Source organism: Bubalus kerabau, chromosome 4 (genome assembly GCF_029407905.1).
Source record: "Bubalus kerabau isolate K-KA32 ecotype Philippines breed swamp buffalo chromosome 4, PCC_UOA_SB_1v2, whole genome shotgun sequence".
Lineage (NCBI taxonomy): Eukaryota > Metazoa > Chordata > Mammalia > Artiodactyla > Bovidae > Bubalus > Bubalus kerabau.
In genome coordinates this window covers 75,406,653-75,423,090 of record NC_073627.1, presented here as the reverse complement: position 1 = coordinate 75,423,090, position 16,438 = coordinate 75,406,653, and the positions used below count along the sequence as shown (strand labels likewise).

General features: G+C 43.8%; 1 protein-coding gene across 13 annotated transcripts in view; it reads left to right on the top strand.

Moving 5' to 3' along the window:
* The window catches only part of EXTL3 (exostosin like glycosyltransferase 3), a 128,512-nt gene that overhangs the window by 64,152 nt on the left and 47,922 nt on the right, over positions 1–16,438 (top strand). For 2 of the 13 annotated variants that reach the window (XM_055577753.1, XM_055577746.1), the window contains exons 1-3: positions 571–768; positions 3,751–3,917; positions 4,923–5,001. The exons of 2 other annotated variants lie outside the window; for them this stretch is intronic. The gene's annotated coding sequence lies outside the window, so the exon portion shown is untranslated. Of the gene's footprint in view, positions 1–570; positions 833–3,750; positions 3,918–4,922; positions 5,002–15,855; positions 15,948–16,438 lie in introns of those variants that run through there. 9 more of the 13 variants (XM_055577756.1, XM_055577750.1, XM_055577755.1 and 6 more) reach the window with 6 other exon arrangements.

Here is a 16,438-nt window from a genome sequence, read left to right as displayed (position 1 = left end):
CCATTCCGAGAGGTTGGCTCTTAAGTATTTCAAACGGCTTCGTCTTTTCCTCCCGATTGTGGCTGATCACGCCAACACGACTGGACTAAGCCATTGTTTCTGCAAAGCCCCGGGATTTCCCCCTAGGCATTCTTGCCGTCCGGCCTTTTCTTAGCTGTTAAATATTCAGTGTTTCCCAGCTCCAGACCTTTTGGAGACCGTCAGCTCATTGAAGAAGGCCTTTTCTGTGGGGACGGCTTTAGTTTTAGACCTGAAGTTCAATGGCTGAGGCTCTGGAGTCGGAACGCGTTCCAGGACCGGCGGAGAGCTTTCGCTCTGCACCCCCTGGAGAGGTTTTTCGGAGAGTTGGAGCACTGGTAGAAGGCGGGTCTGACGGCAGAGAGAGGCAGGCCCGCGCTTCTTCCCCACGGGCGGCTCCCACAATCCCCGGCGCCGCCGCTCGCGGACCCTGGCGAGCCCGGCTGAGGGGTCCGAGGCCTCCGAGGCTCTTCGGACGCGGTCTGAGGAGCCGCAGAAGCCCTCGCCCCGCCCCTTCGGCCCCCGCCCCCCCAACCCCGGACCCCAAGCTCGCCAGCGCCGGGGTTCGGCCATTTCCGGCGCTGCGCACTTCGGCAAGTTCCGCCGGCACAGGTCGGAAATGGCTGCTCGCCAGCAGGGGGAGCGGAGGATCCGGCGCGGCCTGGAAGGCGGGCTGCAGGCGGCGAGAGCGGCTTTTGGGAACCCGAGTCTCGCGCAGGCGGCAGCGGCTCGCCGCTGAACTGGAAGCCGGTAGGACTCCTGGCGGCGGCGGGAGCCCTGGGCAGCCGGGGCGGCGGCCCGGAAGAGGCTCGTGGTAGGGACCCCGGGGCCGGCCGCGAGAGCCGGGCACTGGGCTGGACCGGGTCTGGCTGCTCTGGGGTCGCGGGAGCCGGGGGGGAGGCTGCTGCCCTGCGTAGCGGGGGCGTGCAGCCTCGGAGTAGGCCTTCCGAAACGTCTCGGGGGCCCGGGAGAGGACCTCCGGGGCCTTAGCCACCAGCGAGGAGGGTAACCGGTAACGGGCCCCACCCTGGGGGTACAGGGAGCTCTAAACGCGACCTCCCCACCCCCACACGCCCCCTAGAGCCCCGGTTACCTGGCACCCACCTCCACCCCTTTTTCTAAAGGCTCAGCCTCAGCCATGCAGCCACTTCTGCACCCGAAAGTCCTCCCCCCATCCTTTGCCCCCCTGTGTTTGTCCAGCGGCTTATGTAGAGCATCTTCGGTCCACGAAGGGGCATCCGGACCTCCCCCCCTCCCCTTCTGAGCGCGCACACACTTCCACATCTGCTTTCCGCTGCATTCAGACACGGCCGCCTGCAGCTGCTCTTCCTTGGCCTCTTTTCACCCGGCTCACCTCCTTTCACGAGGAGCCCGCAATCAGAATAGCCACTTCCTGCGCAAGGAAGGGTCCAGGTGCTGCTCTTTTGTGCATCTGGGGCTCTGGTACCCAGGCTCTATAGTGATGGGCCTAGCGCTGCTCAGGCGGGAGAGGGGCTGGGGAGAGCGCGTCTACACGACTGAAATCTTAGCCGAGTTATCCCAGCGCGCGGGCACGGTGCAGTGTGAATCCGAAGCCCTTTGGAAACCCGGCAGGGCTGCCAGACTGCAGAGAGGCTGTTTCTCTTCTCTACCGCTTGAGCCATTGTTAATCGTGGTTCTCAAAAGACTTGACTTTGGTGGATTCTTACCTCCTCTTTTCTTTTCAAAAATTCGAAAGGGCTTCATCAAGCCCCAAGTTCCACTCCGGAGGAGGAGGAGCAGACACTTGTCCTTTTTTCCCATATGTGATTTACTTAAGAAGTCTCAAGTAGTTCACCCTCCAGTTTAGGTAGCTTCATTTTTTGAAGGCTGGGCTTCCCAAGTGTTTTTGTTGTTGTTGTTGTTGTTGTTTTTAATCTGTGCTTTGTGGTCACACAGACTGCATTTCCCCTGGTTTCGCTCAGCCAATGTCTTGCGCTCTGGTTCAGTTATTCTAATTGTACTGAGCGGCTGGGATGGTAACCTTGGAGATCCTGATAGTCTTTTGAGTGGAGCTCAGCGTTCTCAGCAAATTTTAGCAGGGGGACTTTAAAAGAAGGAAGACCCATCTTCTTAAATTCTTCCTTGGTTCATTAAAAATACCGTCTCCTGTGGGAATTTCCTGTGGGGAGCCTGAGGAGTCAGAAGTAATCAGAAGTATGAGGGAACCTAGTCTGAGTGCTTTCTGGAAGAGGGTTAGAATAGTAGATCTAAAGAACACTGAAAACATGGTTTATTTAATACTTGAAGATGTAGCCGCTGCTCTGGGGGACATATCTACTAGATAAATGATTGACCAGTTTGAGTTTTCAGGTTCCCACCTCTCCCTCTATCAGAGGGGAGAAAACTCTGGCATTTAATGTTCTGCATGTAGTTGGAATCTTTTTGTCATTAGGCTTCAGAGCTTTAACCTGTGAAGAGAAAAGGCTTCCTGCAAACAGGATAGAGAGAAATGAGTCAGGGGTAGAGTTAAGCCTGAGAAGGAGGAGGTTGAATGGATGGCTTGAAGCCATGGGAAGAATGTTGTGGGGATTAGATAAGGAGCTGCCCTTTTCCTCAGGGCTTTAGACTAGCTGTTGCGTGAAATCACTGAAGGGTGGTGCAGGAGTGGGGCCCAGGCTCAGTAAGCTGTGCTGAGTAGGAGGGTCCCTAACTGAGGCACTAACTGGAAAGACTGTCAGGATCTCCCAGGTTACCATCCCAGCCGCTCAGTACAGTTAGAATAACTGAACCAGAGCGCAAGACATTGGCTGAGCAAACCCAGAGGTGATGCCGTCTGCATGCCCACAAGGCATAGATTTAAAAAAAAAAACAACAAAACAACATGAGAAGCCCAGCCTTCAAAAATGAAGCTACCTAAACTGGAGGGAGAAATGCTTAAGAGTCTTCTTGCGTAAATCACATCTGGGACCTCCCTCCTGGAGGGAGGGTTGGAAATACTGCCTAAAGCAGAAGGAGATTCAGGTTATCAGGAGAAAAATGAAGGTTCCTCTGGATCAGCTGTTGGTAGAGATGTGAATGTCTTTGCATATAATTACTTCAGAGTGAGGCAAGGAATATAAACCTTTCATAAAGCTGTAAACCTGTGCACTAATTTCTGCTGGATATTAAGTTTAGCTCAGAAAACTTCTGTTAACATATTTATTTCCACCCTGTTTTTCTTTCCTCTTAATTTATGTAGCTATTTCTTTTGAAAACCTGTAATGATAGGGTAACTAAGTAAGAAGAAAGGATATTTCATGTATTTGTAGGTTCCTTGAAAATAGGGGAGCTCAGGCAGATGGAGTTCGAGAACTCAAGGGGAACGGGTAGACTCTCCAGTAAGCGTGATCTTTTCGTGCCTGAACTGGTCCCACACTCCTTGTACACTTGGAGTTCTTCAGATCTCTTTGGTGATATTACTAGATGAAGAGAAGCGGTATTAAACTTTTTATAATCCTGAGTGTATCAGAGGAATATGAAGACCTCACTTGGTGACATTTACCTCCTCTGCACTTAGGCTGTAATCTTCAGTCTAGGATTTTGCTCACATGCCCCCCAGATGACCCATAAAATACGGGATGGAGCTGTGGGAAGATGAACTGTGTCTCAGCATCCAGCCACCTTTGTAGTTTGTAACCCCGGAGTACTTTTACAGAAAAGTAGGCAAACTTTTTCTGTAAATGGCCAAATAGAGAGTATATTAGGCTTTACAAGTGTTCTTTGCTGTTGTAGAGTGAAACAGACATGTAGGACATATATGCAGCGTGCCTGCAGCAGTACACACGTGCAGCCCATAGGGGAGTGATCAGGACTCGCTTCCAGTGTGCCTCTATGTACAGAACAGACACCTGGCTGTGGTTTGCCAATGCCTGCCTGCGAGCATCACCCCTTCACACACGGTATTGCTTTTGTGTATTCTTCTGTTTGACAGGGCCCAGTACCTTTTAGACTGACCAGTGAGTGATATTAATGATTAACCTCCTCGGTGTTTGCTTTGTTGACTGTTTTCTTATTCTCTTATATTTGTGGTCATTTTAACCCTCTTCTTCCAACCTCTTTTTAAAATGTTTTTTTTCGAAAAAGATTTGCTACTGAGTGAGGAATAAAAAAATAATGAGTTAGATTTGGAATATGCCCTTTGTCTGTATAGTAGGAGAGGTTCAACATACATAAATACATGGTGATGGTAGGTTACAGTAATGTCTTAAATTACTATAGTCCTTGTCGATCCTGTCTTCATATATTGTTTCTCACATAGATTTTGATCTTTATAGTAACTGAGAGATAGGAGGCTAAGTGTTAGAATATTCCTTTTTTAAAAAAAAAAATTATTTTTTTGCCTGTGCTGGGTCTTTGTTGCTGTGCAGGCTTTTCTCTAGTTACAGGGAGTGGGGGCTACTCTGTGTTGCAGTGTGCGGGCTTCTCATTGTGGAGGCTTCTCTTGAGGCAGAGCGTGGGCTCTAGAGCACGGGCTCGTGGAGGCTTCTCTTGAGGCAGAGCGTGGGCTCTAGAGCACGGGCTCAGCTGCTCTGCGACATGTGGGATTTTCCTGGACCAGGGATTAAACCTGTGACTCCTGCATTGGCAGGCGGACTCCCTGAGCCACTAGGGACGACCCAATATTCCTTTTTGTGAAGGGGAAGGAAGGTAGGAAAGAAAACTGAGGCTTTGCGGGGGTGGGGGGTGGGCTTTTAGTTATTTGGTCAGAAGATGTACTAGAAGGCAGAATTAGTGACCTGTGTCTTTTTGAATACTTACAGTGATGCGAACCCCCCTGGGCCGCCCATTCTAATTTGCAGACTAGTTTTTAGGACGCTTGTCCTTACTGAGCTGCAGTTGGCCTCTCTGGGAGTGTCACCTTTCGGGGCTGTGTGGAGCAACTCTATTCCTTTTCCCTCTGGCAGTTCTTCAGATGCTGGAAGATAGCCATCATGTTTCCCAGACGTGAGTTGCAGATTGGTGTGCATGGATCAGAAGAGGCCTGTGCGTATGATTGGGCTGCCCAACTTACACTAAGTCTTACACTGGGTGTCAGTTCTTAGAAATGGGGAGATTTCACATGAAAATCTCTATTTCTGGTTTTCTTGGGAAAAAGAAGCTTCAGTGTTGTAGAGTTCACATTTCTGATGATAGTAATCTCCTTTAGGGTCTACTTAGGTGGTGCTAGTGGTAAAGAACCCGCCTGCCAATGCAGGAGATGTACGAGATGCATGTTCAATCCCTGGGATGGAAGGATCCCCTGGAGGGAGGGTATGGCAACCCACTCCAGTATTGTTGCCTGGAAAACCCCATGGACAGAGGAGCCTGGTGGGCTGCGGTCCATAGAGTCCCAAAGGGTTGGACGTGACTGAAACGAGTTAGCATGCAGTCTCCTTTAGATGCCAAATATCCTGTCCATTTTGCTAAAGTCTCCTCCTGCCAGCTTCACTCTAGTATTAACTTCACTCTCAAGGCCTCTGTGGTCCTTGAGATTACCGTCCTGTTTCCTGGGTCTTCTAGTCCACAGACTGTTGATCTTCATTCCCTTCAGATGTTTCTTATTTGACAGTTTCAAATCCCCTGAGCTATTTCTTAGTCCTCTGGCCTGCATTCACTTTGTTAATGTCCCTCTTAAAATGTGGTACTCAGCGCAGCATATAGTATTCAGTAAACAGTGTCATCTAACAGAGTACAGGGTGAGGGGAACGCTTACTCTTTTGTTTTTGACACCAAACTTTGTTAAAAAAAAAAAGACCAAAAAGAAAAAAAATAGGTGATAATTTTTTCCCCTAATCAGTCTTATATATTAGTATATATATAATTTTTTTATTAGGAGTATAGTTGCTTTCCACTGTTGAGTTAGTTTCTGTTAAACAACAGAGTAGACCAGCCATATATATACATACACTCCTCTTTTCTGGATTTCCTTCCCATTTAGGTCATGACAACATTGAGTAGACTCACTGAAATGATACTAATAGTCACTGAAATCACAGCTCTGTGTGTGTGCGTGCTGTTGTTAAACTAAATTATTTCCCTGTGGTTTTGAGATCCAAGTGCTCAACTCTGCCTTTATTGCCTTTAAATGTACTTAGATTAGACTGATAAAATCTTTTTTTCTGTATCCTGGGTTTTTTCCACCCTTGACTTACTCTTCCCAGTGTGACTTCCTTTGTTTCTGAAGTGGAGCTGTAAAATATAAAATAACATCGTAGTATATAATGGAGAAAATAGTTGATGAGGACCCTAAATTATTATCAACACAGTGGAAAATTAAGGGGGGGTCTTAAAGCATTATGCTTGACATTTTGGAGGTGAAGCAAAAGGAGGTCTTGGGGATGGCCTTGCTACCCTGAGTTTATATGTTGGTATTATTTCTCCCCCAGTGAACCAGTATGTACGTGCTTTCTGTGTGCAAGGCAGTTGTAAGTCAGTGGGATCTCAGAATCTAAAAGGATCTTTGAGGTCATGTAGTTGACCCTTTTTTTGGTGCTAGTGGTAAAGGACCTGCCTGTCAGTGCAGGAGATGTCAGGTGCAGGGGTTCGATCCCTGGGTCGTGAAGATCCCCTGGGGAAGGGCATGGCAACCCACTCCAGTATTCCTGCCTGGGGAATCCCATGGACAGAGGAGCCTAGTGGGCTACAGTCCATGGGGTCACAGAGAGTCGGACACGACTGAAGCAACTGAGCACACACACGCATGCAGTCCACCCCTTTACTTTATGGGTTAAAAAAAGATAAGCATTTGAGTCAAGAAGGACTGGAATTGTGAAGTTAGGGGTCCCGATGACTCTTAAAGATAGTTAGTTATAAAAGGATGACAAAATTGGAGTCTCAAGTTGAATTCAGCCATGAAGGTTGAATTTGGATGCCCGAGTCATAAAGCTGATTTAGGTCACGCTTAGCAAACTGCTGCATGAGTTTTCTGTCTTATTTAGGGAGGCCTGGAACCCTAATGATATGAATTGTATGCCTCCATAGCAGAAGGTGAAAATCCTATTTTCTTGAGAAATGGAAACTCTTAGAGAAATTAGTTTATGCTCTAGGCACTTGCACATCAAGTTAACTGTTCTGGAAAGATTCTTCAGCAAAATCCATCTGAAGATCTTAATAAAAAAACAAACAAACCTGTTTTTACACCTCCTCCTCCTATACTGTGGAATCTGTATTTTTCACAGTTATATTGTGAACATTTTCCTGTTTGATTGAAACTGATTGAAAAGCTTATTAATAATCATATTACTGACATGGACTTATCATATGTAATATTTAACCTTCCTCTTAATCTTGGACATTTAATTTATAGCTTTTTCTGTTGAATACTTGGTGATTGCATGTTTACAATACAAATCTTTGCTCACATAGAATGCATTCCTAAAAAGTGAAATTGCTGAGTCAAAGATGTGAATATTTTATGGACTTGTTACAGATGGAAAATTTCAGTTTACGTTCCTACTAATACAACATCAGTGTACCCGTCACTGTAGCTGCCAGCAGAGTACAGAGATGTCCTGTACTTTATTATAGTAAGTGGTGCACTTTGTGGACATTCTTGAAATTAAATCTCGGTTCGCATTCACGACTCTTTCTTACAAATAACTTCTGGAAGTGGAATTGAAGAGTCAGTGAAGGCAGGTTTCAGGGCTTCTATTGCTTCAGGCCTAATTGTGTTCCAGAAAGGAGAGTTGGTACCTGCTCCCAGCACTGGGGGTGTGGGGTTGTTTGCCTTGATCCTGGTTGGTGCCACATACTGTAATCTTACTGTCCTTTGCTGATTTATAGGTGGAAAATGTCACTGTGTCCTGTTTTAAGGATACATTTCCTTGATTTCTGGGATGATTAAATATTGAAAAATGTTAAGCCTTTGGGCCCCTTCTTTTTGTGTAGCTTCCTGTTTATTTCCTTTGGCTATTATGGTATTGCTTTGCTTCTATTAAAGTAATACTGTGTTGTAAATGCCTCCCCCAGTCTCTTCACTGAATTGCAACTTAAAAAAATAAACAAATATTAGAAGCCTTTGATCCCTTTGTCATCAAGTTTGTTGAACTTTTCTTCCATTTTTGCTTGGATTCCAGTACAAGTGGCTAAACTTATCTTGAAGTGAAATTTCATTTATGTTTTCTTGTTGTTCTTTTTGTAGTTTCATTTATTACAGTTACCTCTCAGATTCATCTGGGACTTATTTGGGGTTTTGGTTTGTCATGCAGGAATTCAGCTTAATTTTTTTCTAAAAAGCTGATTGTCACATTATGGGAAAATCTAATGTGGTACACTTTAAAGTGACTGCAGCAAAATAGCATTCTCCTTAATTATGAAAGTAGTGCATGCTTATTATAAGTGAATGAAGGCAGAATGAGTATTTTAGTAAACAAATCATGAACCCGTGGGTAGTGGGGTACAGGTCTGGCACCTGGGTTTGTATCTGGGCTCCTTACCTTCTTGCTGTATGGCCTTAAACAGGTTACCTGACTGGGATTCATACTTACTTTTCTTCAAAGTAAAGCAGAAAAAACAGGCCTATCCCCCAGATGGTTGACGTGAGGATGAGATGAGATAGTATGTGTAAAGTATGTATACTGGAGGGTGTTGTAAATATAAATACAGTTATAACAAGTGGTAGGTCTATAGTGATAACAAATGAAGACCCCCCACCCCCACCAGCCCTTGTCTTCCAGAAGTCTGTGCTGTAGTCTGTAGACTTTCTGCATGAATAATGTATATTGCTCTTTGCCCTCCTTGCTGCTGCTGCTGCTAAGTTGCTTCAGTCGTGTCCAACTCTGTGCGACCCCATAGACGGCAGCCCACCAGGCTCTTCCGTCCCTGGGATTCTCCAGGCAAGAGTACTGGAGTGCGGTGCCACTGCCTTCTCCGTTGGCCTCCTTAGTTGTCTGTAATTACATGGATTCAGATGTCATCAGCCCGAATGAGGACTGTCATCAGTTCTTTGTTAGACCAGGACTTTCAAGTTTATGTGTGTGCTCTGCAATAAAGTCACCTGGAGCTTTGTCAAATGGCAGGAACTTGAGCCCCGTACTTGGGAATTCTGATTCAGTTACTGTTGGGCGGGCCTGGGTTTATCTTGTGAAAACATTCTGAGGTGATTTGTGCATCTTGATTTTGTATTACCCTAGTTAAAAAGTGACTTGTCAGACATGATTTTGATTTGTGGGATGTTATCAAACTGGTGGGAGGGGAAACAGTTAAAGGAATTGGCATAATTTTCCAATCAAGGACTTATCCTGGAGTTGAGACTTCTGGGTTGAGATTTATTACTGACTAAATCCAGCAATATTTGACCTAGGTTAATGAAGAATGTTAGTTTGTGTGTTAATACGCTATATACAGGTGAGTAATGGAAGGAATGCTTATTTTGTGCCTGCTAGGGGCCTTTGTGGAACATCTTTGGACTTAGAAATCTGCTCTTGAGCCCAGGGTTTACTTGTGTTTCCTTTTTTCAAAGCCCTATAATAAAGGCAGCTCATCTCCATGGTTCTCTGTGGTTGTGTCATAATCCTGACTCGTAACTCAGTAAGTGTATCAGTGCACAACCAGTTTTTCTCACCTGATTTTGGTTTTTAATTGCCAACAGCTTTCTATGTCCCCTGTTTTACACCCAGGTCACATTTCTCCAGTAAATAAACTATGGTGGTTGTCCTGTGAAAAGCACACATTGCCCTCCTGTAACTTGTCAGTTGCCTATGTTCAGTTTTTACAAGTCACTCTTTATCAGCAGTTAGCTTCCCTGAAAGTGCATTTTGTTATTTTGAACGATAGAAGAGAGAAGTCAGAATCTTAACAGTAGGGCTAGTATCAGGAAATTTGTTTTAGTTTAATTCGTTTAGCTTATTAACATCCTGAATTTTAAATTCAGGATGAATTTAAAATTTAAAATTCAGACTACTAACTAGGTAGTCTTCCTGGAACAGGCTGTTTGTCATGCCTGTGCATAGCAGGAAATCAGGAAATGATGTTGTTTGGTGTCGCTACAGAATTAAAAGAATCTTTGAACTACTGCTTTCAACAACCTTATTGAAATGACTTCTGTGCAGAACTATCTCTGTCCAGTTTGAGGGGCCTGTGGCCGTGGCAGGAATAGCAGCAGCGTGCACCTGGGTTGTGATAGGGCTCTGCCTGCTTGATGGGCCCGTGTACTAACTGCTGCACGCACAGACGCACGCACAGGTAGGCCTTCCGCTCTGAGCACGTTGTTTTCTTGTTCTGTCTAGCAGAGAAATTGGTGCGCGTGTAAGCTGGCTTTAGGTTTGGATAGTAGGCCGTGCGCCATAGAGCTGTCGTTGCCCGTGTGCAGTGGCGCTGTGGTCATCTGGGTGATTAAGAAATCATGTACGCGCGCTGTGCCTGTGCTCTCTTTCCCCTGAATTAATGTCACAGGCAGTTTATCTTAAATGGTTAAGACATTAGTGAGTGTGGGCCTTAGAGTAACTCTGCTTTGAGTCCAAGTTTTACTCAGTATGGATGCCCCTAGGCAAATTTCCTAACTTCTGTGCTTTGGTTTCCTCATGTACATAGTGGGAACGCTAGTAGTACGTACGTACTTCATAAGATTGTCATGAAGATTACGTATGTGAAGGAATACAGCAGACGTTCAGTAGATGTTCACTGTCGCCACAGCTATTTAATAGATTAAAGGCAGCTGAAGGTTTCATTTGGGGACATCTGGAAGAGCGTCTCGCTTCTGGCCCCAGTCTCCCTCCACGCGTTTCAGATATATGCATAACTGCAGCCCAAGTGGAACCAGCTGTTTACTCCCTGCGTCTCTCCCTTCTGTTTTTTTTTCTTTTTGTCTCTCTCCATTGAGTGTTTTACTTTAGCTCAGTTTAGTGTTTTTTTTTCTTTAATGAAGAAAATTATACAACTTTGTTGAAAGACATTAAAGAAAACCTAAATGAACAGAGAGATATGCCAGGTCCATGATAGGAAATTTCAATATCAGAGTATTTTAGTTGTAAAAGAAGAGAAGTCGAGTCAGTAGGATGGTTATACTATCAACAGACTCTTGAAAGCAGGGTCCTTATCGCTGGTAATGTTCCCACTGAGACGGAAGGAGTGTTAGAGGAGAAGGCACTCAAAGAGGAGGCGATTGTAGAGTGGCTGGTATGTTAAGGTGTAGGAGGGAGGAGGTGAAAGCACAAGACAAGCACACGTGGAATTCTGACTGAGAACTCTAAGCCCCAGCTAACTCCTCAGCAGATGTCCTGGACCTTTGACTTGAGTTACTTACCATTTCAGCTTCCAGGAATGTAACTAGTTTGAAGCCTTCCAGTGAATGGCTAACAGATGAAGAATTTCCATTTATCAGCAAAAAAATTTTGGTTAAGGAAGGAGTTAGAAGTTATGGCATCGGCAGTGATCTGAATGGTAAATGTCTGTACACAATATTTTGAACTTTTCCCTCTTTACTGGGAGAAGACACTAACGGAACCTCCTTATACTCAGAGATGTACCCTTGCTGCCATTGGAACTTGAGGGGTAGATGTCTGTGTTGCTGACCACTGGAGAAGGAGGTCAAGATTAGAGAGGTAACTCTCATAGTCATCCGATTATCAGGGGGTGCTAATTGAAGCTGTTGGCAAACTCCAGTAAATAAAGATAGGGAAAGAGAGAAGAGGACAAGGGATAAACCCCCGAGGACAGACTGCACTTAAGGAGTGGTGAAAGGTACCGGAGGATGAGCTGCTGAGGTGGAGGACCAGAGAATGGATGAGTAAATTATGGAGAATACACAGTAACTTAATATGAGACATTGGGGCAGGGATGAGGATGACAAAACTGTTTGATAGGAGAAATAAAGGTGTGGCTAAATGGAGAGAATGAATGTTCATGCTTCCGGATAAGATCAACAATGTTAAAATAACACTTCCCTACCTAAGAGCGATGTATTAATAATTTAATTATTTTTATATATTACTGAATTCCATTCACTATTATTCAGTATTTTTGTCTTATATTGATGAGAGAGATGTATCTGTCTTTTTCTTTTTTGGTGCTTTCTTTGGTTTGGGTATCAGGGCTGGTAAGATGGACTGGGAGGTGTCCCCCCGCTCTGGAAGAGATTGTATGTAATAGATCATTATGTTGGGTTGGCCAATAAGATGCTGTGGAAAAACCTGAAGGAACTTTTTGGCCAACCCAGTACTTTATAAACACTTGGTAGAAATTCTCCAGTAGAAGCCTTTGGGGCTGGACATTTCTTTTGGGGGGCATTTCTGTTGTAATTTTAAAATTACAAAGTCAGTCTGTTTCATAGTTGTAGGACTAGTTCCCATTGGGTGAGTTGAGGCAGTTTGTGTTTCTCGAGGCATTGGTCCCTTTTGTCTGAGTCGTCAAACTTAGGTGTGTTGAGTTGTTCCTAGTCTTCCTTAATTATCCTTTTGATGCCTGCAGGACTTGTGTGATATCCTGTTTCATTCCCATTGTTGGTGATTTGTATCTCTTCCTTCGTCAGTCTTGAGCAGGTTTGTCAGAATTGTTGAGGAACCTCTTCGTTTTATTGAGTTTTGTCTTTATGTTTTTTGATTTCATTGATTTGTCCTCTTTATTATTCCTTTCCTTCTGCTTACTTTATTTTGTTCTTGTAGGTTCTTGAAATAGGAGTTTAGGTTATTGATCTGAAATGTTCCCTCTTTTCTAACCTAAGTATCCATCTATCTATAATATCTTATTTCATCCCCACAATAACCCTGGAGGTATGTAGGGATTTTCAGTATCACTGTAAGAAGGAAATTATGTAATATTCTTAAAATCTCAAAGCTGAGTTCTGAACCAGAGATTCTGGCTGCAAGTCCTGATGGCCTGCAAGCCTCCTCCCAGCTGTGAAAGTCTCTCTTTTTATTTTCAGTGTTTCATTTCCCTTGGATCAAGACTCCATAGGCTCTAAATCTCAAACTTGTTTGAAAATGAAAATGTAAACTAAGACTTTCAACTAGTATAATTATTAATTGAGCAGTGACCTGGCATCCAGAACTATGTGGTATTTTGTAGAGGGGTTTCAAAAGTGGTGAGAAAAATAGTTTCTGCATCCAGCTGGAGAGAAACAAATTGCTTAGATGAAACTAAGGAACAGTTGAAGTTCGTCAGGAGAGTGATATGGACAACCGACTGTTGTGGTTAGAAAAACACTTTCAGAGGTAGAAAATTTGGCAAAGCAGGTGAACTGATAGTGAATGAAATGAGAAGCACAGATACTTAATGAGCACAAATTGTTTGACCTCTAGTTATAAAGGGTAAATCAAAACTGTAGAATGACATTTTATCAAACTTTTTTTTTTTAATTGCATTCAGTTGGATTTGTTCGGTTAATTAATGCTTTACTGCAGCACCAGACTCAGAAATCTTAGTGGCCTGAGATAACCAAAGTTTCTTACTCTTCCCCATCAAGTGACTCTCTGCAGTGGTGACCCAGAGGGCTGGGTTGCTTTTAATCTCGCCACTCCATAGTTTTAGAGTTTTTTCCTTTCATTCTCTCAAGTAGTTGGGGGAAGAAGAATCCATCCCTGTTCTTAAGAGCCTTGTACGGGAAATGATACCCTGCTTCTTCTCATGTTCCCTCTGGCAGGAACTAGTCTTCCGATTCCAGCCAAACTGTAAGACAGAGAGGGGAATGGAGGAGAGCAGATCCATACTGGTGGAGTAAAAACCGTCTCTGTCACACTGTGACTGGTCAGCTCTTGGGCAACAGATGCCCTCTGTGCTGTTGGTGGGAGGATAAATGGCCATCTTTCTAGTAGACAGTAATTTTTAAAATAAGATATTCTTGCACTGACCCATGTTAAATTTTTTTTTTTCCCCTGAGGAGATACCCGTGGATGTGTGCAAAGATAGCTACAAGAATCGTTGTTATAGCTTTGATTATGATGAAAAATTGAAAACAAATGTCTAACAAAAGAGGATTGGTTAAACAAATTATAATGTTTCTGTCTTCAGTTATTGACCATCATATGGTATAGCATGTAATGATGTGGGTCATTGGGAAACATCAGATTACAGAAAGGAACATATGTCCCATTTTTGTAAGCATGTTTATTCATGCATAAAGACTGGAGGAGGTCTCTGATTTTGGCAAAATAGCAGACTAGATTAATATAAACTCCTTGCTACACAATGCATATTTTGCTTTCAGGAAAGAAATTCTCATTAAAATTAAAAAAGTGGAATGGGGGCAGGAGAGGAAGGGGATTTAAAAAGCATCTGATGAACAGTCTGATGCTATAGTCTCTTAAGGTATTTGCCAGTTTTGGTAACTTGCAGTTTAGTTCCCACAGAAATAAGAGAAAGAGCTTGTGCCTGTGAGTGTCAGACTGAGACACCAGATGAGAGTATGGATCTTCAAAATGTTGAACATTCACTAAAGGAATGGGTAGACCAGAAAAAGATAAAGTCTCTGTTAGCAAGATCCAGAACTGGTTGGGGAAGGGAATATTCACAGAGAACTCAGAACCATTTTCCCTTCATATGAGTTTTGTGTTCAAATTTACATTTACTTGTGGCTTCTGGGAGACTCTCCAGACTGAGAGGTCGACATAAAAAGCAGTCCAAAGCTGATGATAATAGAATCAGCAGACAGAAGAGACTCAGCACATGAAGGGCAGGAACAGAACACGTGAGAAAGAGTAGGTGCTATCATAAAAATAAGGCAGGTTTTAAAGAAGGAGCCAACAGAATTTCTGGAAATGTAAAAGAGTCATTGAAATCAAAACCCAGTGGTTTGGATAAACAACCCCTTAGACACAAAAGAGAGAATTAATGAGTTAGATCAAGAGTTGGCCAACTGTGGCCTGTGGGCTAAATCTCGGTTGTAGTTTGTTTTGGATGGTAAGAATGGTTTTTTATATTTTTAAAGGATATAAAAAAGAGACAAATGAAAATATTCTACTTAGACTGGATGTGGCTCCCAAAGCCTAGTATGTTTACTCTCTGGCTCTTTACTAAAAACATCTCCTGACCCTTCAACTGGGTAGATAAAAAGGGCATTTCCAGATCGTAGCACAAAGGGTAAAAGGATACAGAGGAAAGGTTTAAAGACATGGAGAATGGAATGAGGAAGTCTGACATACGTCATACCTTCAAAAAGGGGAGAATGAATGACAGGTCCTATACAAAGAGTTAATGACTAAACAAACAAACAGATAATGATTGAACATTTTCTAGAAGAATGAAAGACACACATCTTAAGAACCAGAAAGTTAGAGTGCTGAGCATCCCACTCACCTCCCTCTCCTGCCCCCTGCTCCAGATTCCACATGTAGACATAGAAGAACTCCAAAGCTGAAGAGATCTTAAATACAGCCAGCATGAAGAGTCAGGTTATCCACAAGGTACAATAGTTAGGCCGATATCTCACTTCTCAGCAACAATAATAGAATCCAGAGGATTCTTCAGTTGGTGGAAAAGAATTATTACTCTAGACCGGTGCATGCAGTTGGATCATTATTTAGGATTTAGGGTGAAATAAAGTGTTTCACATAAAATTTACCGCCAACAGACTCTGACTGGAGGGACTACTTTAGGAAAAAGGAAATAATCAGAGGGAAGGAATGAAATATAAAAAGGAGTAGAGCTCTGAATAAGGAGCTTGGTAAATATGTGGGTGAATCTAAACAAGCACGAATTGCATTAATGATAGTAAGGGCTAATGTTGAGTGGGTAGAAACATGGTGGAGCTAAAATATCAGTCAATATTGATGTAAAAGCCAAGAGAGGTCATCATAGGTAAAGTTGTTTAGTCGCTAAGTCATGTCTGACTCTTTGCAACCCCATGGACTAAAGCCCGTCAGGCTCCCTTGTCCACGGGATTTCCCAGGCAAGGATACCGGAGTGGGTTGCCATTTTCTTCTCCAGGGGATCTTCCCGACCTAGGGATCGAACTCGATGCGTCCTGCTTGGCAGATGGATTCTTTACCTCTGAGCCACCAGGGAAGCTCCAGTCATAGGTAAAGATCTTTTATTAATTGAGAAGAGGGACAGAATACTAGAGATAATGTTAAACTTTCAACTAAAGTCATAAATTGAATATATAACTTCCAGACTGGATCAGTTTAGTTCAGTCGCGTCCGATTCTTTGTGACCCCATGAATTGCAGCACGCCAGGCCTCCCTGTCCATCACCAACTTCCGGAGTTCACTCAAACTCACATCCATCTATCGGTGATGCCATCCAGCCATCTCATCCTCTGTCGTCCCCTTCTCCTTCTGCCCCCAATCCCTCCCAGCATCAGTGTCTTTTCCAATGAGTCAGCTCTCTGCATGAGGTGGCTAAAGTATTGGAGTTTCAGCTTTAGCATTAGTCCTTCCAAAGAACACCCAGGACTGATCTCCTTTAGAATGGACTGGTTGGATCTCCTTGCAGTGCAAGGGACTCTCAAGAGTCTTCTCCAACACCACAGTTCAAAAGCATCAATTTTTTGGCGCTCAGCTTTCTTCAT